Consider the following 12307-nt stretch of genomic DNA (forward strand, 5'->3'; position numbering starts at 1 on the left):
TGTGGTTCGAATTTTTGTTTTGTATTCTATTTTTTATGGCGACTTGTAAAGATGATTCTCTTTAGTCTATTAGTGTGCAATTGGATGGTAAAAATTATTCCTACTAGAGTTATGTTATGAAAAAATTTCTTCATGGAAAGTCCATTTGGGATTATATTTTAGGTATTAAGGCAAAATCGATTGAAACCAAAGTCGATGATTATGCTATTGCTTTAGAGGTATGGGAAGTTGTTAACTCTAAAATTATAACTTGGGTCAATAATTCTGTCACAAGATTGGTGTTCAATAAGAAAAACATGATACTGCAAAGGAGGTATGGGATCAATTATCTCGATTGTATACATAGTCTAATTTTGCCAAACAATATTAACTTGAGACAGATATTTGTGCACTTAAGCAAAATGATATGAGCTTTAGGACTTTTATTTTTTCATGACAACCCTATGGGATCAACTTACCTTGATTGAGCATGCATAATTAAGTATTTTTTGCATTGTATATTACCCATAAGGAATCACAATGTTTGGTTCAATTTCTTATGGCCTTGCATAGTGATTTTGAAAGTTTGTGTGGTTCAATTTTGCATCATAGCCCTCAGCCTTTTTTATTGATGATGTTAATGAATTATTAGTAGAGAAAATTAGACTTGCTTACCAGCTGCAGGCCAATATAGCCTTGTAATCTCAAGGTACATTATCACCAATTATATCTTCTAACAAATGGATCATTGACTTAGGTGCAACTAGTCATATGTCACATCATTTGGCTTCTTTTATTTCATTATCACTTAACTCATCCATGTCAATTGCAATTGTTAATGGTGATTATGTTCCATTATCTGGTATTGGTACCATTTTTACACCATCTTTGTCTTTGTTTGATATTTACTACATACCTGGTCTTGCTATGAATCTTGCTTCTATTGGGAAAATCTGTGATTCTGGATATAATGTGTATTTCTCTCCATCTAAATTTTTTGTACAAGACCACACATCTTAGAAGGTGATTGGGATAGGTCGTAAGCAAGGTGGAATTTTTATCTTCATTTCGTTTATCTTCTTCTTCTTCGCCTCTTTATTTATAGCATTCCCGTTTGGGTCATGTTTCAACATCTGGTTTAAAGTTTTTACCGTCTATGGGAGTCTTGGGTATTGTGGACAATGATGATATTTCTGATTGTAGTAGTTGTAGACTAGCAAAATTTTCTGCTTTACCTTTTAATAAAAGTATTTATTCTCCTCTTTCTCCTTTTGATCTTGTGCATTCTGATGTGTGAGGACCTTCTCCTATATCCACTAAAGGAGGTTCTAGATATTATGTCTTTTTCATTAATGATTTTAATCATTTCATTTGGATCTATTTTATGAAACGTCAATCTGATTATCTCACAATTTTCATAAATTTCAATGTTCTTGTAAAGACCCAACACTCTACTACCATAAAAACCTTTCGTTGTGACTTTGGGGTGATTACACTTATAATGATTTTACCACTTTACTTGCCTCTAATGGAACTATACATCAAACCTCTTGCACTGACACTCCTTAACAAAATGGCATTCTGAAAGAAAACATCGTCATCCTTTTAAGACTGCAAGCTCATTCTTGTTATATATAGATGTTCCAAGTGTCTTCTAGGGGGAAATATTCTTATAGCAATTCATGTTGTGAATCAAATCCCAACTTCACATAATTCTCGTTTGTCTCCTTTTGAAAAATTATATGGTCTTACACCTGATTACTTTGTTTTGCATGTTTTTGGATGTACCTGTTTTGTTCTAAAACCACATGTTGAGCGTACTAAATTATCAACTAAGTCTGCTTTGTGTGTCTTTTTGGGATATAGTCTTGTTTAGAAGGGATATCGTTGCTTTGGTCCAGTTAGTCAAAAATTATATGTCTCACATCATGTTGTGTTTTTAGAACATATTTGATTCTTTTTTATTCCAGCTAGCTCACATTATTTGACTACATATGATGTCATTAAAATTGATCTTTTTGATATTAATGACACTACATCTACAAATTGCAGAAACTGCCTTAGTACCAATTACAAACACCACACCAGAGGTTGTACTTGTTAATTCTCCTACTACGCAAGCTCAATCATTTCTTAAGGTTATGGTTCCTCTACCACCTGTTCAACCTAGTCGTAATCGTAAGTCTACTCAACTATCTGATTTTGTTTATTCCTCTTATTCTGGTTCATTTGCTATTTTTATTGCCTTTATTAATCGTCTTCACGAGCCTTCATCAAATAGAGAGGTTGTTTGTGATCCACTTTGGCTGAATGTTATAGTTGAGGAACTTACTGCTCTACATTAGACTCATACATGACATCTAGTTCCATTGCCACCAGGAAAATGTCCTATTGGATCTCGTTGGGTATACAAAATCTGATGCCACTGTCCTTACGATTATCACCTTACGGAGCCACGTACGCCGCCAGGCGCCATGCACACAGTGACCCTCTGATAGTGTACTGTCGCCTGGCGGTTCAATCCCCACCGCTAGGTGCTATATCAGTACTCACGTAGTACTGGTTTGAGTCTCTTGCAGAACGCTTCCACTCATTGCTCCATTATGGTAGTCGCATCTTCTAGTCGAAGTTGGTTGATACAACCATATCTGTGGTCCATACTGTAGAATCCACAATTCTATTGCCTAACGGTGATAATACGCTTATGATTTTTTTCCATTAGGAGTTATTCTCACACTTTAACCTATTCCCAAGTGCAATCTAATCATAGGAACACTCTCATTTATTATTAACATGTATTTTAAGCACAATTCCCCTCATAATACCATAATAATTTCCAATGATGAATTAACCTACTACACTTCTAGCCTCAACTTCACCCCAAGATACCATCAAACACAACTAAGGTATTCAAACAGAGAATATCAGATTCCTATATCCCAATGCAACTAAATTATGCATTACAACTGGTATCTCAAGCTCTAACACAACATTTCTATCATCATAATTCCCCCTATTCCAATATACTTAACAAATCATAATTTACATATAACTTAGGTGTTTTCAATTCACTCACCCTTGATCAAGTTGCCCCATAATTCACCAACCTAAAACAAATAACCATGAAAAACCCCAAACCTTTAATTTCCCTCACAACCATGCATAGTTGTATTACACTACGCTGGCACCTGGCGGCAGGCCTTATGTCGCTAGGCGGTGCATACCATTCTAGAAAAATTCTAGAATTTCCCAGCACCTATGAAGATCCTCCCATTTTGCCAAATTCTTTATTTGGCCTATTTTCGCAATTCCGCAATTCACCATGATCCTAGTTGTACAATTACTTCACTCAAACTATATCCAGTAACACTATAGAGTATAATTACACAGCAGTTAATCTCAGACCATCAAAACCCCCAAATTGTTAAACCCTATATGTATTGTTCATATTTTCCACAATTAATTTCCAATCAACACGTAATTCAATAATCACAGACCTCTAATAATCAAACAACTGATGAAACTCCCTTTTACCCCATTCAAAATCCACCGAGAAAATCCCAAACAGCCAAAACAAGTCAAATTTGGCTCGCGTCACCTGGCGGGTGTTCATCACCACTAGACCATTCATTAAAAATCCAAAAACTAGGTTGCACAACTTGCGTCACTTGGCGGCACGATCACGCCGCCAGGCGGTTCCTCATAGGAACCCAAAAACACATTGTAAAACACATGAGTTGCTTGGCGACCTTGAAGGCCCGCCAGGCGGTTTTTGGAAAATTTCCAAAAATCTAGAATTACGAGTTTATTCAGAGGAAAACATGTACTTTTATAACATACCACAATAGCATGAAATTTACGGGTTAAACTCCCCTAACTTGGTTTCCTTACTTAAAATTTGATGGTTCTTGGCTTCTTCCTTGATCCACAATGGCCTCTCAATTCAGCTCTCAACCCTCCTCTGTTTTGAAGTTCCAATGCTCTCTAAATTTTCCAATTAATTTCTCTGGTTGCCTCGTTAATGGCCATCAAATGCCACAACCAGTCACTCAACCCTTCCAATTCTTCTCTGGGATGACTAGGGTTTCTAATCCCTCATTCATGCCAAAAGTAATTTTAGCAAAAATAAAGCTTAATTCGTGTCTATCAAGGTTTGAACACACAACCATCTAATATCAAATCAATGCATAACCATTCAACCAATTCATGTTTCATGATAATTTCTATAAATCTAGGATTTTATTATCACTCATCATAATCCAACATGTTATTAAAATAATAATAAATTAAATGACACACAAAAGACTTGAACCCAAGTCCTCTTAACACGATCAAGTACTATCAACCACTTGAGCTAATACTTTTCCACATTATACAAGTTAACATTAATTTCCATAAAGGCTCCCACTACCCACATTTATTAATTAATTAAATTTCACAGGTGTTACATAACCCAATCAACCATCAACGTCCCCATCTTTTCTTATCTAACTTCAGCACATCATGCAACATGTGTTGGAATGTGGAGTAGTCATGCGTATCAATTAGGCTTCATTTCAAATCAGCCCACTACCACCAACATACAAACCTGAAACAACCACACATATGCTAACTTCCATTTTCCTGAAAATGCGCCTTCTACCAGGGTTTCTTCTTGACCCCTTCATGTGTCTCAACCCTTAGTGTTAGGGCTCCTCTGCTCACTTGCCAAGTTTACTCCGTTAAGGTTTGTTTTGCTTTTTTTTTTGTAAAGCCCTAGCCTAAAGGGTTTTCCTCTTCTCGCCGTTAGGATGTTGTTAGACGATGTTCCTTCGTTTCTTTCGTTTTTCCAATTGCCTTCACCTATATAAAGGCAGACCAACCTTTTGTATTGTTTAGCTTTGATAAATGAGAGTGTGGTTTATCCCCCTTTTTTCATAGCTCACCTTCACCGAGAGTAAACCCTAGATTTTCCTCGCTAGTGAGATTCCAAGTTCCATAAACGGAACTTGGTTGTTTTAATTTTTTCGCTATGCGTGTTTAGTCGATCTCTACCGAAGGATCGACGATTGACGACCTTGCAAGGAGTTTCCACCGAATAGACCTTAGATCTGGAGATTCTTTGTGAAGTATTGCTCATCAAGAAGCCATCATCTCATCACATCAAAACCACCATATTTGCACCAAGCATCAAGCTTTCACAAACCACCTCCCATTTGGGAAGTCTTCACCTTGCTTGAGTCATATAGCTTGGAGGTGCTTATCCCATCATTTGGGAATGCCCGATGGTTTTTTAAGTTGTTGAAGTAGTGATTTGATTCATTAAGACTCTTACTTTTACTCATATGAAAGTAGCTAAAAGAATACTCTATTATCTAAAATGTACTCTTGATTATGGGTTATTTTATTAATTTTCTAATGATTTCAAACTTCAGGGATTTTATGATAGTGATTATATGGGATATATCAGTGATAGAAAGAACACCAATGAATTTATATTTTTTATGGGTTATAAGTGTCTAGAATACGTTAATTTGCCATATAAATCTAACACTTATCATGCCTTAATTCATCATATTTTGTAAGTAAACAACCCCTTTTAGCTTATAATTATAGAATGAAGTATTGAGAAGTAGAAAAATAGGAAATTGATGAATTTATGATGATTTGCAACAATTTCTCAAGGAGTTAAAGGATTTTTCAGCTGAGCCCAAAAATTCACAGTTGAGAGCTAGTAAGACAGCCAAGGAAAGATCCATAATGTGCCTTTTGCAGTTAAGCCACAAAAATAGTGTTGAGCGCTGGTAAGACAGTTAGGAAAGATCTAAAATGTGGCTTTTGCAGCTAAGCTACAAGAAACTTGCTTTGAGCACTAAAGGAGGTTAATAAAAGGTGGTACACAACTTAAGCAGCAAGAAAGTGGCATTGAGAACTTAATGCAGCAAAGAAAGAATAAAACCCTCTACAGAAGAGAACGTTTGTGGTTGAGCGCCAAAGGCTAAAGCTAACCGCTGGTGAAAATTTCTATAAATGAAGACCTCATATCTTTGTTTTAAGCATTTAGTTAAGGATTAAAAATGTAGTAATAGAGTAGAAATATAGTTGGAGGCTTGAGAGAAATATGCTTTTATTGTAAGTTCTATGTATAAATGTTGTTGGAATTGCATTGCAATATTCTATGAGTAGCTAAACTCTCTCGTATTGAGGTTGGATGTGATCAATTATAATTCTTAGTACTCCTACTTCTTGGATATTTATCTATACTTTGATTCAAATGTTTGTGGTTTGATTTGTGATAATTTCTTGGATGAATTGACAACTCAACTTATTTCACTAGTTTGGATTGAGATGAAAGACTAGTCTTAAATTGTGGTCCAATCAAATCATGACATTCTTGTCTTTCACATGATCTAGAAGGTGGGCTAGATAAAAGAGTCATGCACTTAAGGCAAGAATTCATTATGCAAGAGTGGATGAATCACATTAGGTATGAAGTTTTTAGGTTCTAGGCTGCAAGAATGGACCTAAATCTACCTTAGAATACTCTTTGGACATTGAATGATTTATATAGTAAATAGACAAGATCAATAGAAAAGGATGAGATGAAATCCAATCATAGCCTCCATTTCACTCAATCTATATAATATATACTATTATCAATATTTTCATACAAAAAATCTAATAACAAACTACCAATATAGTTGCTAAATTCTTGTAGATACAATAATTTCCATTCGGTTGTACTAACACTGACTTTGTTCACTTGCCAATAGGTCACAACTAGATTACTGTTTTAAAACTTGATATTATGTGATGTTATGGCTTTTGTGGCTTAAGCTCAATAGACGTAAACTTCTCAACCAAAGTTTACTCCGTTAATGGGAGGATGTGCTTTTTCTTGGAGTTCAAAGAAGTAACCATTGTCACACTTTTAACATGCGAGTCAAAATATCTGACAATAACTTCATGAACCTGTTACGTGATTTGGATAAGAAGATTATTGAAAGAACTTCATTTACTACAAATGGAACTTAGTGAAGTAAGTCACTAAATTATAAAAAGAGTTCAACTAGATTAGGTTTTGATTCATAATAGAGAAGGCATCAAAATGAGAAATGTTAAGTGTTTCGTTGATAACGTCTTGAAAACATAAATGATAAGGTTATATATACATATAAGTAACTCATTGTAAAAAAATTAGAATAATGGATAACTTATACATGATAGAAACATACTTGTTCGAGTAGAGGGTTTTTAGACTTCCTAATTAAAGGAATAATATCCTCGCTTTTTGATACTAATCATTAAGGTTGGTGACCTCGAAATTGGTTATTGGATCTTTTCCCTAATTAACTGTTACATAAAGAATGGAACATGAAGTTATTAATCGAGGATAAAACAATATTCAGCTTTTAAGTAAATTTTACTTATTAGATTTAAAGGTATTCTTGTTTCTTCATTAAGGATAAAAGTGGAAATCACTTCAATATTAGGAATATTAACACTCGCAAGTGTTGATGCCAATTGCCTCAATGTTGAATGAATTGGTGTTAGTCAAATGATTGAAGGTTTTTTGTAGTTTTCTTGGTGATGAAGGAAGGCATTGAATTCGTTTTCCTTTCTTGATAGAAATTTTACGACGAAAAAACTTAAATAGTTAAATGGATCTCAAGATGCAAATAAGAAAAGTTCATTAAAATTAAAAATAGAAGATGTGCCCTTCTGGATGGAGAAGATCTCCAATAAACTGAGGTATTCAATAGGCCAAGGAATCAGGAGAAAATTCAAGTCAAAAAACACGTTTCCACAAAGCCAAGGTCATTGCAAGAATCTAGAAGGATGTCTCCCTAGGACAGACATCACTAAGGGTAGCTGTTGATGGTTCAAGATTTGCAAGGATGTCACCCTAGGATCGACCTCCCTATAGGAAGCTAAGATTGAGAGGACAATATTTGATAATATAAAGGAGAATCTTGGAGAAAAATTTCATCTACATTTGATGAATATAAAACATATTAGGATATATTATTGTTGTTATTTACTAATTATCTTTTGATTAGATTATTTGAGAATATTTAATTATGTATATCTAAAAATTGTACCCGACTTGCTTATAAATAAGAGTGTTACTCCCATGGTTAAATGAGGAAATTATTTTGGCCTAAGTGAGTAATTAGCTAAGATTAAAATACTTCTTTATTTTTGTCTTTGGTCTAAGGTTAATTTACACCTTTTTTGACCGGAAGAGAAGATAATTAAATAAACTTCTTACTTATAGTGCGACATTTTTATGAAAATGACAACAAAGGCTTTTTTTTTTTTGGAGTTGTAGCTGCTTCATTATGCTTTTATAGTTAAGAAATAGTCTTGAGTTAAAATAATTAACAATATAAAATGAAGAAAAATAAATAAATTAAGAACTTCGTGAACTATATTTCAATTATGTGAATTAAAATGGAAAATTTTGAATGAATTAACTAAGAAGAGAGAAGGTTTTCTAGTAGGTGTAAACAAAGGGTAATAAGATAATTTGGTTAGTGATATTGGATTCTTTTTGTTGTTGAATTTTGAAATGGTTTAATCCAAATTTTGTTTAGAAGTATTGTTGATGTGTTTCTCGAGGATTTGGATTCGATGCTTTTACAATTCCATGAATCCAATTACTCCACGCGGATTCATGCATAGTGAGCTAGCAAACTAATGAGTTTTTCGATTTGTTTACAAGTGCATAGGTATTTATGCATCTATTGTTAAAGTGAATGTGACAAAAATTCACTTATGTTATATTATAAATCAAAGTCACCATAATACTTAAATTGTTAAATTTTCATTTAATTTGGACTTCAATCAACAATTTGTGCATTTTTTTTCCAATAATCATATTTTTGGTTTTTTCTTACTTTTCAACAAGTGGGATGCTGGATGAAAGAAAAAGATAAAAATGAAGAGTGGAGAAGAATAAGAGAATGGAGATGAAGGATTTGCATAAATGTAAATTGCAGGAAAATAAATTACTAAGGATAGAATAAAAACTGGTAAGGAAAATCAATGAAAGCTACAATCAACACTAGATTTGCCATTTCTTCCTCTTTACGATATTCTTATAATGTTTGAAAATGTATCTACAATTTTTCATCCCTTATTTATATTTGATCGATCAATTCATATTTTTCCACTGATTCTAACTGTTACTCCACATAAAGAGAAAATACATAATTTGAAGTAATTGTCTTAAACTGCTCACGTAGTGTCTAATATCCTCGTTGATTCCACGTTTTGTAGTAGTTTTTCTAATTCAATTGCTCTTCTCTCGGTGTTTTTCTAATTCAATTTAGCTTCTTTTGATGTCTTTTATCCTAGTCAAGCTATGTTGGACACCTCATGGAGGGTTTAGATAAAGGAGTTAAATCTTTCCAAATTAGTAGAATTTTCATTATTATATATTTCAAAAATAAAAACCTTTTTTATTAAAATATTTTTAAGATATTTTTTCTATATTTAACTTTTATTTAATACATTTAAATTGAAAATCTCTTGAATTACTGGTTCAACCAAAAAAACCCAAATAAAATTTAATTTGTTTTAATTCAAATAACGTAGTTTTTCGTCACCAAATTTTATCAAGCACGTCCGTACATTAGTAATACGATTGACAAAAGAAAAAAAAAATTTAAAAGAGTAGTTTATTATTTTACGCTTATTTTTTAACTTTTTTTTTTATGTTTTCAGTCATTACATTTAAAATTACATTAATTCTTTTAGCTGTAATTTTATTGATTGAAACTAAAATTAAAAATTTTACAACTAATCATCTAACAGCATTTAAAAGTAAGACGTAAAGAATTTACCAGATAATGCAACTCCAATTTCATTGTAACCCAAAGGAAGCCTTATTATATAAAAGAAAGAATTTAATGTTGTATTTCTAGAAAAAGACTTAATTATGCTTTATATACTTGATAAATTTACGTGCTCTAAATCAAATTTATATTAACATCTTTTCTATTGAATATTCAATGTTTTTTATCATTGTCTTTTTCTTAAATGAAAAATAAGTTTAAAAATAAAATTTATAAAATATATATAGCATACTTAATTAAAGCTAAACAAAAATGAGAAGCAAACTTATAATTAGTTTCCACTTGAGATACTAAAATTAGAGTGATGAATGAATAAACAGAAATGATATACTTTGACACTCTCCTAACTGCTACCCACCTGACAATCTATTTCAAGGTATTATCAACATTAAGAAAACTAATTTTTGAAATGAATATGTATAATATTTTTCAAACAATGAATGTTAAAAATGTATGATGGTAGATGGAAGAGAGAAATTATGATAATTAACGTAGTGTTGACCTAACAACCCTGTTCCTGAAAGTGCTGTTATCACGCAAAAATGGTTGTTAATATAGAAAAACAAACACTAGCCACTACTCTTAGCTTTCCAATAATAACTTTCACAGATTCTCCTGTGTGCACAAGAAGGAGTTCTTTCTCTGATTTTCTTCGACGTTTGTTTCCACCAGCGTCCGCAAAAAGAAAACATCATGGGCCTCAGATCTTTCTTCGGCAAGAAGAAAAAACTGCCCAAGACAACCTTGTCAAAGTCGTCATCGTCATCGTCCAAATCATCATCGTTACCCATGTCACTGCTTTCATCGCCACCACCGCCACCACCGTCATCACTGTCATTGCGACAAAATCATTCACGTGCCGCCATAACGGAGGAGTTGGAATATGTCTTCAGAAAGTTCGATGCAAACGGCGACGGGAGAATCTCGTCGTCGGAACTGGGGTCCATGATGAAGTGCCTCGGCCAACACGCCACCGAAGAGGAGGTTTTCAGAATGATTCAAGACGTTGATTGCGACGGCGATGGGCACATCAATTTGCAGGAGTTCATCGAGTTAAACACCAAGGGTGTAGACCCCGACGAGGTCCTTGAGAATCTGAAAGAAGCATTTTCCATTTTCGACATCGACGGCAACGGCTCCATCACCGCCGAGGAGCTGCACATGGTCATGGCCAGCCTCGGCGACGCGTGCTCCATCGACGAGTGCCGGAGAATGATCGCCGGCGTCGACGGTGACGGTAACGGCATGATTAATTTCGAGGAGTTTAAGATCATGATGACAGGGAACACATAAATGAATAAACATGTCGACCCATCGAATCAAAAAAGGTTCTTTTTTTTTTAATTCAAAATTTTTGGTCTCAAAATTTTGTCTTTTGTTCTTTAGCTTCTTTCGTTTTTCCCTCGACAAATCAACGTGGTTAGATGCGTTTAGGTGGGTGCGCGTGTTTCCTTAGTTGTTTTTTCATGTTTTTTGTTCATCACCTTCTTTCGGGGAAATCAAAGAGGTGTAAGTGATTCGATTTTTTGATATGAGATTCTGTGCATGGCTGTTTCCAGAGTCTATTGATCGTAAACTCGATTTAGTTTCATTAGTTTCTTCACGCACCTTTTAAAGTCTTTAACTTCTTTTTCATGATTTAAGCAATCTAGTATTCACAATCAAAGATAGTTATAAGAGTCATATAAATAGAAAAAGCATTTAATATACGAAACATAAAATTTAGATAGAGATTATGTTCCCAGTTGTTTCAAATCATGAAAACTCAAGAAAAACTCCAGTTCCAACAACAAATTTTCAAGAATATTAGAATCAAATATAGAATAGGATATGTGATAAAGGAAACTATGAACAACATTGTCATAAGAACAAGAATAAAATGACATTGAAACCATATAATCCAACAATTTAAACACAATAAAAGTACAAGAACAAGATTCAAAAGAGAAAAATGGATGACTTGGGAGAGGGAAGCAATGATAAGCAACTTGATAGATATTCCCTTCTCCAAGATGAGCATCATAAAGATGAATTATCACTTGAATGGGAATCAATTGTTTAGATTGAAGGATTAGTTTGATGAAGTAAAACTAAAGGGAAAATAAAGAAAATGAAGTTGTTTTGATTTATAAAAAAAATAGTGGAAATTTTGTGAGTGATTTCATTAAATTTAAAAGAAATTATAAATGGTACAAAGCATATGAAAATGTGATGGCCTTTTCGAAAATTTTCGCGAACTCATAGGCTTCGATCGTTGGGAGAACCGAAACCTATTCTTCTATATGATTCGATTGCTATGAAAATTTCAAAATTGTCACTTTTTAAAATTATTTTATTTGAGCGAGAAGTATTCAGTTTTTTTGGAAACCGAAGCCTATACAATCTATATGCTTCGATTTTGAGGGAACTGAAGCCTAAATATTTAATAAAATTTCAAAATTATTATTGAGTGAAAAGCTCTAGGCTTTAATTATTAATAAATTTAAGCC

At 33.4% G+C, this 12307-nt stretch overlaps 1 pseudogene; it reads left to right on the forward strand.

Moving 5' to 3' along the window:
- The first annotated feature begins 10454 nt into the window (after positions 1-10454).
- Positions 10455-11381, forward strand: LOC114174336 (putative calcium-binding protein CML25 pseudogene; annotated as a pseudogene).
- Positions 11382-12307: the final 926 nt, after the last annotated feature.

This window comes from Vigna unguiculata, chromosome 2 (assembly GCF_037176805.1).
Source record: "Vigna unguiculata cultivar grain cowpea cultivar isolate G323 ecotype 2 chromosome 2, ASM3717680v1, whole genome shotgun sequence".
Lineage (NCBI taxonomy): Eukaryota > Viridiplantae > Streptophyta > Magnoliopsida > Fabales > Fabaceae > Vigna > Vigna unguiculata.